Source organism: Arachis hypogaea, chromosome 20 (genome assembly GCF_003086295.3).
Source record: "Arachis hypogaea cultivar Tifrunner chromosome 20, arahy.Tifrunner.gnm2.J5K5, whole genome shotgun sequence".
Taxonomy (NCBI): domain Eukaryota; kingdom Viridiplantae; phylum Streptophyta; class Magnoliopsida; order Fabales; family Fabaceae; genus Arachis; species Arachis hypogaea.
Window position 1 is genome coordinate 119,315,671 of NC_092055.1, and position 13,031 is coordinate 119,328,701.

At 34.2% G+C, this 13,031-nt stretch overlaps 3 long non-coding RNA genes across 4 annotated transcripts; all 3 read right to left on the reverse strand.

Annotated features, from left to right (window-relative positions):
* Positions 1-1,634: 1,634 nt before the first annotated feature.
* Positions 1,635-5,857, reverse strand: LOC140182591 (uncharacterized). Of its 2 annotated transcripts, none has more exons than XR_011878503.1 (2): positions 2,742-5,857; positions 1,635-2,154 (listed from the first exon to the last, which is right to left on the reverse strand). It is a non-coding gene; the product is annotated as an uncharacterized lncRNA (long non-coding RNA). The 2 variants fall into 2 exon arrangements; XR_011878504.1 differs by having other exon boundaries at positions 1,893-2,313; positions 2,742-5,809.
* A 330-nt stretch (positions 5,858-6,187) lies between these two features.
* On the reverse strand, positions 6,188-6,603 carry LOC112786928 (uncharacterized). Its single transcript, XR_003194373.3, has 2 exons — positions 6,455-6,603; positions 6,188-6,368 (listed from the first exon to the last, which is right to left on the reverse strand). It is a non-coding gene; the product is annotated as an uncharacterized lncRNA (long non-coding RNA).
* Positions 6,604-7,102: 499 nt separating this feature from the next.
* Positions 7,103-9,832, reverse strand: LOC140182589 (uncharacterized). Its single transcript, XR_011878501.1, has 3 exons — positions 8,771-9,832; positions 7,501-8,666; positions 7,103-7,362 (listed from the first exon to the last, which is right to left on the reverse strand). It is a non-coding gene; the product is annotated as an uncharacterized lncRNA (long non-coding RNA).
* Between the last annotated feature and the right edge of the window lie 3,199 nt (positions 9,833-13,031).

Sequence of the window (13,031 nt, forward strand, 5' to 3'; positions counted from 1 at the left end):
CTCTAACCGCTACCAGTCATCAGAACAATCCGGATTAGGAATAATCCTTTCTCTTTCTTCAGATCACCTCCAGGAGCATTGGCGAAGACTGGAAAAGTTCATCATTCAGTGGTGGGGTCGGTCTTCATAGAAAAGAGGGCGTCGCCCAACGAGTGGCAGATTTGGATGGAGTCTCGCTCATAGATAGAGGAAGAGTACGCGCGCTAGCGCGCTACGGCTTACGTAGTTGATCGGATCAGATAGCCCTTTGGGCAACCAACCGCACATCAAATTCCGATCAATTGGAGGTCTGGCTAAGTGGCTTAAGGCATTGGTTTGCTAAATCTACATACAAGAAGATTGTATCATGGGTTCGAATCCCATTTCCTCCGGCACGGAAGTGGAACGGGCGAAAATTCGTTATAAAATTTAGGACATTTTTTGAAATTTTAATAAGCCGTGGGCTTTCTTTGTGATTGTACGAAGACGCCCGTAAACATGGAATGGCTTCCAGAAGAAGGGGTCATATGCTTCAGCTGGAGAATCAGCACCTGCAAGAAGTTATGTCGCTGGAGTGCCTTATCCGACTTGCGAGTTGAATTGCATCAGATACGAGTCGAAACCAACAAAAGAACTCATTACTTGCGATAGAAATAGGCATGCATCATCCCTGTCTGCATATTTTACATTTGGTTTGGTGTTGTGAAATGCTTGTGATTGCTTGAGTGTGTTTGTGATTTCATTGCTTATTAATTTAAACTTCTATAACTGGTTATTGTTCTAAATTCTTGTGCGGGACTATGAATTAAATTAAGCTATAATAATCCCAACTTAACTAACTCTCCCGACCCTACTAAAAACTTCTCAGTTATTACTCCTTTTTTAGTACGGTGTTATAAGAGCATAAAAGATTATGTTTATAAATTAAATTGTTAAATTTTATTTTTCCGTCGTCATTCATGATTTTTAATTTTTAAAAGAGCAAAATTTGTTTTTGAGAATCTTAAAATAAATCCATGTATTAACGCTATGTGTATATGTTCCTTTGTGGTTCAGTGATTTTAAATGAAAAATTTTAATTTTCTCAATTAAAAGCTTCAGTTCATATTAAAAAAAATTCAATATTAAATAAATAAAATTTAATATTAAATAAATATAGCATAAAATTAAAAAAGTAAAGAAAAATGACGCTCAGAATAATGATTAAACCATCTTCGAAGTAGGATTTTATCTTGGTTAAACCATTACCACTAGAATTGTTAATGAAGTTACCAGTTTCTTTGGAGTTTCGTGAATTCAATTCATCTTTCATCATTGGGTTATTATTGTTCAGCGGTTGTTCAACTTAATTTTATCTTAATAGAACTTCAGTAAGATTATGCCCGACTTAATATCTTTACGTTGAGTTACCAGTTCTTTAGAATTTTGCGAGCTCAATTGAGCGGATTATTGTTCAGCGGTTGTTGAACTTAATTTTATCTTACCAAACCGACTTTAAACCAGTATTAGTTTGCAGGTGCACTTTGCATTTCTGGAATCTCAATTACGAATTTACGATCATCGCCTGTTCAATTTTATTCCTATTTGGCTGGATGCTCTCGGCCACCGAAACGCATAAAATAATTAGTCCAGTAGTAGGGAAAGAAGACCAGGAGTTTACGTGGTTCGGTCAAATGACCTACATCCACGGGAACAATAATAAAAGCATTCCACTATAAGAATCCACAGTACAATCTTTGCAATACAGAGTGAAAACAGAAAAGGAAAACGCTAAAGAGAAAACGGCTAAACCATTTCTCTTGGCTGTAGGCAAATCTTCCTCCATGATGCGATAAAATACCTGAAACATATCCTATACACACGAGCACAACATATATCCGCTCTACTTGAAAACATTGGAATCAGAAGCAATGTAAAGCAACTCGGACGCATTTTATTAGGCAAGAACATAATCCAAATAGCAACTTGGGTCAAAACAGCAGATTTCAAGTTCAGCGTGCAAGAAGACATACCCATTTAAATAGATCAGCATGCATATACACAACGACGACAAAATAATGGAGTTGTGTCCAAAGCAGCTTAGCAACAGAACTGAACCACCAATAACCTTCGATAATATTGCATCAATTATCGCAAAATCCACCTTCAAAAGGTCACCAAGCATCCCAGAAAGAACTGAATTAAAACGAGAGTCGATGAGGATAACAATAGTTGAGAAACAATGCATAAACATAAACACCACACCCTTCTACCAGTCGTATACTGTTGGAACCAACACAACTCGTACATTGCAACATTTATTTTAGCGCTGATCAGAGCCTCCGAAATACCTTCCTAGTACCCCATTCAAAATCAAACAATGCGTATCAACCATTGCACACCCCGCAAAAGAAACCATCAGGAACATATAAAAAAGGCCTAAAAATCACAACTGCATGGCGACACTATCACCCATTCAGACCCAAATAGAAATCCAAATCCCAAAAAATCACTGGAATAGAAGATATACATAAAATTTACTGCAAAACTGCAAGAGATAACTGCACAAGAATGCTCCTTCAAAACTCAAAAAGCATAGAAATTGACTTGTAACAACCACCAAATAGCACCAACCATTCTGTAGTGTCAGAAGTTAAGAATACACACACAGAAGGGCTACTTACAAGGGCCAGTAAAACAAATTTCATAAACAAATCCACGAAAAAGACGAAACGGCTTTCCAAGACGAAAGTGAAAAACACAGGTGAGCAGAAAATGCAGACCTTAAAAACATCGTTCTGCTTTTACTTCTTCTGCTAGAGAAGATGAGGGGTGCACTTGAACCATGGCATACTACAGCAACCACTACATTTGCACATGGAAAGTATCTTCACCAGACTACAGATATCAAATAACAATAAAGATGCAAGACAGAGACAAGAATCAAAGAATCAAAACCAATTATCCTGCGCCCAGGAAAAAAACCACCATAACTGCTGTAGAACCACCAATCACCCCAACCATTCCCTGAACACCCTTTTCTCTGCATACAAGAGTACTCACTCAAACTGCACAGAAGTTAGTCCCCAATTCTCCAAACAAGAGAAAAATACAAAAGGCATATCAGAAAAGTTCATATTTCAGAAACAGCTACCAACTCCTGAATGCCACTGTGATCTTCGTTCCCCCAAGATAGAAATCAGCCAAAAATGGGATTCGCGAACTACACAGAAACAAGTTCGCAAAAAATGATAGTAAACCTCAATAAAAAAAAAACTTCATAATTCATCATGAATTATTAAACTCCTGAACCCTTTGCTACCACGGTAATATCCAAATCCCTAGCAACAAGAACATTCCCTCACCAAAATTCACCTGAGGCTACAACAAAATTCCATGCAAAGTTAAGAGGCAATCAAGTCCCCCGAGGAGGAAAATTAATATAGATGAATAAGAGCATCATTTCCATTTCAAACTTCAGTTACTTACTGTGCTAACCTACATTATAAAATTTGAGGTATTTTCACAAAGAATACTACTAACTTGACAAATCACAAAGAACTGAATAGAGATCTTCAAACCAAGAAGCATATAATCATAACACAAAACAAATGACCATGTCTAACCGGGTGTATCTGACCACCTTAAGATCCTGCATTCAAAATAAATGTAGAAGTAATCCAGACAAGAACCGCATGCAATCAATAAGCAGAAAAGGACGATTCACAGATGTAGAAGAGTAGAATAGATGCGAGTGTTTCTAGTGTATTCTTTTGTTTGTTGTGTGTGGTGTTGGGGGTAGAAGTCACCAGTTGTGCTGTAAATCTTTCACTACTCCAAAGTGATGCTAAGCTGATTATTTAAAACCATAGAAGGAATTGTGGTAGTGAGCTGAATATTTAAAACCCATAGAAAGTCGAAAGAGAGGTTAAGTTGAAGTGAGATGGTAAGCTGAATTATTTAAAACCCATAGGAAGTCGAAAGAGATGTTAAATTGAACATTTAAAATCCAAATGCAAATCCCAGCTCCTGCCAAATATAACTAGAAAAATGGACAAGATTAAGGTGAAAATACAGAAAAATTATAATAACCAGTTAAAAGTCACCAGTTAAACTTAGGTCTTCAAGACCAAAATCCAATTACAGATCCCAGATACTGCTGAATATGAGTGCCAAATGTTAGAAGAGAGAGAGAAAAAGTCAAGTTGAAAATCCAAAGAAAGAAAAAGCTTTTAATATAGATCCAAACAAAAGCTTTAAAAACCCGGCCCAGTTATACTCAAATACTTCAATACTCCAAAGTGACGTTGAGTTGAACATTTAAATTCCAATTGCAAATCCCAGCCAAACACAAGACAGTACCATAGAAGAACAACAGAGAGATAAAAACCCAAAAAAAATTTTAATAACCAGTTAGAAGTCACCAGTTACACTTAGATCCTTCAACACCTAAACCTGCTGAATATATTAGCCAAATGTAGAAGATCGGAAGAGGATACTTCCGATTCAATTATGAATCCCTAAACCTGCTGAACATGAAAGACAAACGTAGAAAAACAGAGAAGAAAAATTAAGTTGAAGATCCAAACAAAGAAGCTTTAAAAACCAGTCCCGGTTATACTTTAAATCCTTCGATACTCCAAATTGAACCCCAGCTCCTGCCAAACATAAGACACTGAACCCCAGAAGAATGGAAGAAATCATGGTGAAAATCCACAAAAGAAAAAATTAATAACCAGTTAAAGTCATCAGTTATACTTGCGTCCTTAACACCCAGAGTCCAATTACAAATCCCTTATCCTACCGAACGAAAGAGAATTTTTGAAAATCCAAACAAAAATGCAGCAGCTTTAAAAACCAGTCCCAATTATACTTAAATCCTTCAGTACTCCAAAGTGATGTTTAGGTTGAAGATTTAAAACCCATAGAAAGTCCAATTGCAAATCCATGCTCCTGCCAAACATAAGACACTGAACCGTAGAAAAACAAAAGAGATTAAGGTGAAGATCCAGAAAAACCAGTCACCAGTTATGCTTAGGTCCTTCAATACCCAAGTCCAAATACAAATCCCTGTTCCTGCCGAATATATAAGAGAGCCAAACGTAGAACAAAAGACAAGATTAAGTTGAAAATCCAGACAAGGAGAAGCTTTAAAAACTATAGGACAAAAATTTGAAAACCACCATTCTGAAGTCACTCATTTAGGTAGAAAATCCTAGTTAAACCATCCAAGAAGAGGTCCTTCAATATTTCAAAGTCGACTTACAATTTCCAGATGCTGCCAAACACATGGTACTCAATATGGAAGAGTGAAAGAGATGAACAGAAAAGAAGTTTCTAGTTATGCACAAAAAACAAAATCATAGTTGCAATTTCCCTAATAGAAAGTGAAATCAAAGACATCATGGTTACAGTTTCCCTTAGTAGTGAAGTAAAATCAAGACAAAACCTAATAACAGAAAATCCTTCAATACTTAACATGCAAGAACAGTTTAAGGCCATCACAACAATCCATAACAGTTTTAACATAATTCAGACCCCTCACAGCGTTCAAGCAAAATTCTCCAATTAAGGGTAGTGTGACCAATTATGGCAAACGCATATGCAGAGAGCTGAAAATAAATGAAAGAAACAGCTTGTCAAACTGATGGAAGACCAGATCAAACAAAAACACAAGTGTGAGAACCAATGGCACAGTTTGTTGAGAACAAAATCTTGCTCCTGAACCCCCAAAGTTAATCTCCAATACACTCGGTCGTTTAACTGCACAAAAGCATCTTCACGATTCAAATTCCAATACTTCATCCAAAGAGAAAACACCACCAAAAAAAGTTGAACTAAAATCAAATCCTCTTATCCTTATTAGTGAGACTGACAACTGATAACCCCCCCCCCCCCCCCCACAACCGATGCACCGCGTGATTCTGCTGAGAGATAGCTGGAAGCATAAACAACTATACAATTCGTGTCATCGAATCCAATAACTTTTATGTGCTCGGCCAAAAATAAAAAGCGATAAAAAGCAAAATTGAGTATATATGATACTGTCAGCGACGACCAATAAGTGCTCATTAAACGCTTACTCTCCTATCTTGAAAGTGTGTCAACAAATAGGATGAGGGAACAACAGGTTGGGCCTATCGTCATTCTCAAAACTAACAATATACCGAGGTAGAAGTCACCATATGAATGAGTATGGTAGTCAAAAGTATCGATCGGTAGACAACACTGCAAAGGAACAGGAATTGACATGTTCATACTAAATACATGGAAAGAAAATAGAAGAGACAATAGAAAAGATCCGGGGCATTCAAACTCCAGGTACAAGTCACCAACTCCTCAAACTCCAGGAACAAGTCACCAACTCCACATCTAACTCGGTTACACGGACAATGTTAACGATCGTAACACTGCAAGAAAACAGGTTCAAATTGAACTTTGCACGAACCATTAATGCTAAATAATAAATATGGCAGAAAAATTCAGTAGAGAAGACATGTTTAATCTAGATCATGAGCCTGTATTATTTTTCCAGAGCTTTTTTCCAAATCATATCTTCCTTTTCCAAAATTCTAAATCACTGCAACCAATGAAAAGCATTGGAGGTCATAAACAACGTGAAACAACTATATAATCAAGTTATTTTTATAATATTTAGGGGATAGAAAGAAAAAAGAATAATATAACAAGGACATATCAATCTCGGAATCTTGAACAGTCTCGGTGCAATCCCATACCCTTCAATTGGTTCCTAAGGAAAAGAGAAACAAAAACCGATTTCCAAGCACGAGAAAATAACAAAGGAAATAACACAGTAGCAAATTTAAAATTTAAAAAAGCAAAAATTAAACAAATGAACCAGGCAAGTGCAAAAGCATATCACCAGGATGCACTCAACACCCATGATTGGACAACACTGCACAGGAAACCAACGACATTTAATTCAAATGCTGCTAGCACAGTAGGTTGGAATGAACAAAAAGGAAAGGAAGAGTTCGAAAAACTGTTTTAGGAAACTAGATTCCATTCACGGTATGCTTCGTGCTCAACAACAAGGCTACAATGCTGCATAGAATATAGCTACATTTTAATTCACAATGCATGCTGCTTTAATATTTAGTTAAATGATCAAGGAAATAAAATGTATAGAGAATCAGATTGCTTTTATGGAATTAGATATATGGTCCTCGGGTCTTGCAAAATACACTGCAAACCAAGCAAAAACAAGCAAATCTAAATCTCTCCGGGAATAAGAACAGTACAGAATAGGAGAATTTTCAGGAAAAAAAACAAGGATTCAGAGAGTTCTCAGTTTCTTTTGGGCAAAAGTAGAATTCATCCTCCAAACCCCAACAAAAAGCGAGCATTCATAATCCAGATAATGTCGCCTTTAACAATCAACAGCTGCATGAAAGAAAAGCCATGTTCAAACAACACAACTATCCCTGAACCAGATCATCAAATTAGAAAAGCTCAACCAAACTTCTGGGTCAAGAAAGATCTTAAACGAAGCCAACACATCATCCACATAATTCGCTACACCTGAAGAGAGAAAATCACAATTCCAATCCAGCAAACAAGAATAGCACCCTGTCCATATGTTCATCGCCTGGTTCTTTTCCCTGTGAAACTGTAACCATTCCCAAGATTATCGAATCCAGAAAGAAGCATCTTGATCAGCAGCTAAGTAAATCCAAAATCCACAAATCCAATAATAGTTCTATAAAAATTCACAGGAAAAACAAATCAAAGAACACTCCTCCCCAAGCAATATGAAGAACATCAAAGAAATGAAATGCACAGGAACAAAGACGCTAGACACAGAGAACACTAAAGCCAGTTAGAAGTCACCATTATACATGAATGCCTGTTGCCAAAAGTATGATTGGAAGACAACACTGCGAATGAACAGATGAAATTCAATTCTTTTTTTTTTTTTTTTTGGTGACTAGATGAAAATTCAATTGATATCTGCATACTTATGCATATGAACTAGCAAAAAAATAAAAAACCAAGAGACAAGAGATCCCAGTGCGTCCAAACTCCAGGTACAATGTTACTTGACCAAAACAATAGCACTGCAAGAGAACAAGTTCAAATTTAATTTTGCATGACCATTAACGCAAGATAGTTAAAAAAGAAAAGTTAATCAGATTATGAGCCTGTTTTTTATTTTGAGCCTTCCTGCCATATATCTTCTATCCATTATTCCAGATTTCTGCAACCAATTTAAAGCATTGCAGGCCATAAACAAGATAACTCCGTAATCAAACTATTATTTAATCCTAAAAAAAAATTGATGCATATGTTAGAAGGGAATTATCAATTTCAGAATCTTGGACACATCGCCTAAGTGCAATCCCCATATCCTTCAATCCTTCAATTGGTTCCTAAAGCAAAAAAGAGAAACATAAACCGATTTCCAAGAAGGACAGAATTATAAAGGAAACAACAAAGAACCAAAGCCAATTATTTAAATTTAAAAAAAAAAAGAGCAAAACTTAAACAAATGAACCAGACAAGTGCAAGAAACATATCGACCAGGATCAGACAAAACTGCATAGGAAACACATCCACATTTAATTCACAATGCTAGCACAGTAGGTTGGGAAAAAAATGCAGGGAAAGAAAGCTTAGAAAAACTGTTCTTGATCTCTATCCTCTGTATGTGTCGCACTCAAAACAACCACGCTTCAAGATGGACAACGCTGCATAGAATATAGATTCACATTTTAATTCACATGCATGATTTATAATTTATTTATAATTGAATCTAAAAAAGGGTAAAAGTAGAGGATTTGTTCTGTTTTACGGAATTAGATATCTAGTCGTCCATATCGAAAATTGCCGAAAATTCTTTCCAATATCTCCAATCTACAAATCTCCAACCTCCCAAATACACTGCAAACCAAGCAAAACCGAAGCTAAATCCCCCTACAATAATAGTGATAAGAACAGTCGAAGAATAGAAGTTTTAGGGGGAAAAAAAAAGCAAGGATTTGTTCTCGGTTTCTTCGGATCTAGGCAAACGCAGAATTCATCCTCCAATCACCAACAGAAAGCAACCGTTCACAATCTAGATCGCCTGAATAATCAGGAAAACAGTCCCGTAAAAGAAAAGCCATGTTCGACCAGCAAAACCGTAGCTAAATCTCTACACAAGAACAATAGTTGAAGAATAGGAGAAGTTTCAGAAAAAGCTAGGATAAAGAGAGTTCTCAGTTTCTTTGGATCTAGGAAGAAGCAGAATTCATCCTCCAATCACCGACAAAAAGCAAGCATTCACAATCGAGATCTCGCCTGAACAATCAGGCAAACAGTTCCGTGAAAAAAAGAGGTCATGTTCAACAACACAGAACCGTAACAGAACAGATCATCAAATTAGAAGAGCTCAAACAAACTTCCAGATCGGAAAAGATCTTCAATTCAGCTAACAGATCAACCAGAAGAATTAGCCACACCTAAGTAGAGAAAATCATAATTCCAATCTAGCAAACAAGAATAACACCCGTTCATATGTTCATCACGTAGTTCTTCTCCCTGAGGCAAATCCACAAGCCACAAATTCGAATACAGTTCTATAAAAGGAATCTGATTGTAATTCACAGCAAAAACATATTGAATGTTCTAGATCATGGATGAAATCTTGAAATCGGGAACCATAGAGAACAACACGAAGACTATTAAAGCAAATATTCACAAATGTGAGGAAGAGTAGAATTAGCTAAAAGATAGACTCAACCGAAACCATTGCACCAACGCTTTCAAAATAACCTACAATGCAGTAGTAAGAGAATTAAGAAAACGCAGGTGTTTATATACGAAGGGATGGGTGAGGATGGGCGGCTATGATTAACTCGGTGGGTGAGAGAATGAACGGTTCTGACTTCTGATGCGATTAAAAACATAGTCGCGTTGATTTCACGCGGTTTTCCTATTGAGGCGGTGGAAAGACGTTGAAGAGTTTGGTGTTAGCCTGTCAGCCTGTCAGGTAAGAGTGTTGAAGATTCGACCCAATCCGAAACTCGGTCCGGAATCAAGATATTTTATCCTGGTTTTTTTTTTTTTTTATCCTGTTTAAGTTTGTAATTTTTATTCAATATTATTTGTAGATTGATTTCCGATTACGTTTTAGGTCACCTGGTCTAAAGTTGTATTTTATAATAAAAACATATATTTTAAAGTCAAATAAATATATATATTTGTACTATTTACGAAAAATATTATTTTTTATTTAAATTTAAAATTTATTTAATAAAAAATATTTTTTGATATATTTAAACTCATATTTTTTTATTTATGCAAATACTAAATAAAAATATAAAATAAAAAATTTATAAAATAATTAGATTAATTAAAAAATATATAATATCCATAAATTAATGTCTTAATTTTTATTAAAAAATGTATATGTAAATTTTTTTTAAACATCTAAAATTTTAATTTATATCTGCAGTATTAATTATTGTATATTTATAGACTATAAATTTAATCTTGTATTAAATAAAATTTAAACATTATTTATATTTAAATTTTATTCAACAATAAAAAAATATAAAAAAATACAATTAATAATAAAAAATATTAATTTTTTTTGGTGACTGTAAAAAATACTAATTGATTAAACGCAATATATATATATATATATATATATATATATATATATATATATATATATATATATATATTGTTATACATTCTTTTTTATTAATATTAAAAAAAATCTTTCACTTTGCATAAAAACTTATGATTGAATCACAGTAATCTTTATGAATCCTTATTAAATGTATGAACTTGTACGTTAATTGATTATGTCTAATAAAAAAATTAGATTAATTAATTGTCACTTAAAAATGTATGATAAAATAAATAATTTTGATTATGTATGATTTGTGAATAATTTAATTAATACATGATAATAATTTTTTTAAATAATAATGCATTCATGCAAATAATAATATAATAAGAATAATAATAATAATTATTGTTAATTATAATTATAAATTTATTTAATAATAATAATCATAGGTTTGATCTGTTTTAAAATAGAAAAACTGATATTTTAATTAATACTAAATTAACAGTTAAAATAATTAACAATTAATATAATTATATATTTATTATAGTCATTAATTATAGCTATTAATTTTAATATATTTTATATCTATAATTACTTTGTTTTATATATAAATTTATATTCATTAACAACTAAATTTTAATTTGATGAGTATTTTTTTTATACGTTAATAAAATTTTTAGTGCAACTGTTAATATTTTACAGAATTGTTTAGGTATTAATAATTTAAAATTATACACAAATAAAGCTACTATTTATTATTTGTTCGTGATAACTTCACATAATTGATTAAAATATTTGTCAAATCTTAAATTATTCTTAATAGATATTTTATTACAACGTTAATAAAATTGTTTAGTACAACTGATAGTATTCTTTAGAACACAGTTTTTGTTAGATTAATAATTTAAAAGTATAATTTACTATTAGCAATATTTTTTAATTTAACTATGGATTTTTTTTAGTTATTCTCATTAATGGTATTGTATTGACACACCAAAAGAGTGGTAGTTTCTAAAAAAAATATCATAATATATTATAAATATATTTTGACTATGAAAAATTTAAAAAAAGAACATTTAAACTCATTACTAATCTTTGAAATTACATTTTCAAGATTAACATATCTTTAAAAATTGAACCTAAATTGAGAAAACTCAATCTCATTATATTCTTCACTTCTTTAAAATGTTTTGCCTCTAAAATTTAGACTCATGAACCTTATATGTGACACTATATATAACTTTTAGTTACAGGAAATTAATTATTAATTATTGAAATTGATAATTATATTATAATTATTATCTATTAGAATGACTAATAATTAAGATAATTGACAATTGGTATAATTATAAAGAAGATTTTTTCAAAATAAGTTGAGAAAAGCATGGTTCTGAAAAATCGGACCGGACCGGTTGGTCGAACTAATTCAACCCGGAACCGGCAATGTAAGCGGTCTGGTCCTCCTTTTATAACCGCTCGAGAGAAAATCGTTGAAAAACCGTCGAACCGGCCAGTTGGACCGGATCAGTAATCGGTCGGTTTCCCTAATACGACGCCGTTTTTTAATTTGTTAAAAAAAAAAAAAAGAAAACCCGATCCACTCGTGAACCAACCCACCTCTTCCCCCATTCATTCATCTCAATCCATCGTCGCCGAACCCTAGCCCTCTGAACCCTAGCCCTCCATCGTCGCCGCCGTTCTCAGGTTGTCAGCGCCGCCGCCGTTCTCAGGTCCTCAGCACCGCCGCTTCTTCCTCTTCTCCGTGTCCGGAACCCAGTAACTCGGCAGGTCTTCTTCGTCTTCGCTGGCTTCTCGAACCCAGGTGAGTGGCTCCTCGTCTTCATCTTCTCTGAACTTCTTCTTCAATTTTTGTTCCATATTTCTTCAATTCTTCTTGGGTCTTGGCTTGAAGTTTGGTTCTTCAATTCTTCTTCTTCGGTCTTCGGTCTTCGTTCTTCGTTCTTCGGTCTTCTTTGTATGTATGGTTCTGATTGCTGTACAGATTTGTATGTATGGATCGGCGCCCATCCTCCATTGGATTCGCCCTACTCGCGGTCGTCCTGTCGCCATTGCCTCGTCACGATTGTCTCGAAGGTCAGTGGCTTTGGTGTGCACTTGTTCTTCGATTTTGTTTTTTTTTTTTGAATCTCTGTTCTGAAATCAACAGATCATTGAATGATTATAGGGTTTTGTGTTTTGTTGAAGTCATTGATTTTCTCTGACTTTGGTGTGCTACTGTAGGTTTTGGGTTCTGGTGTGTTGCAGTGTGTTTTGTGGCTCTACTGTGCTGTTGCTTTGTGTTTTGATTGAGATCGTTGAATGATTATTTGATTTTTGGGTTCTGGCTTTGCTGTGCTGCTGCTGCTGCTTTGTGTTTTTGTAAAATTTGTAGATGATTATTTGATTATTTAGCTCAGGGTTGTATGTTTTGTGTTTTGTGTTTTAGATTACATAGAAAAAACCAATTACTTGAAACACTTGCACACAAACATGC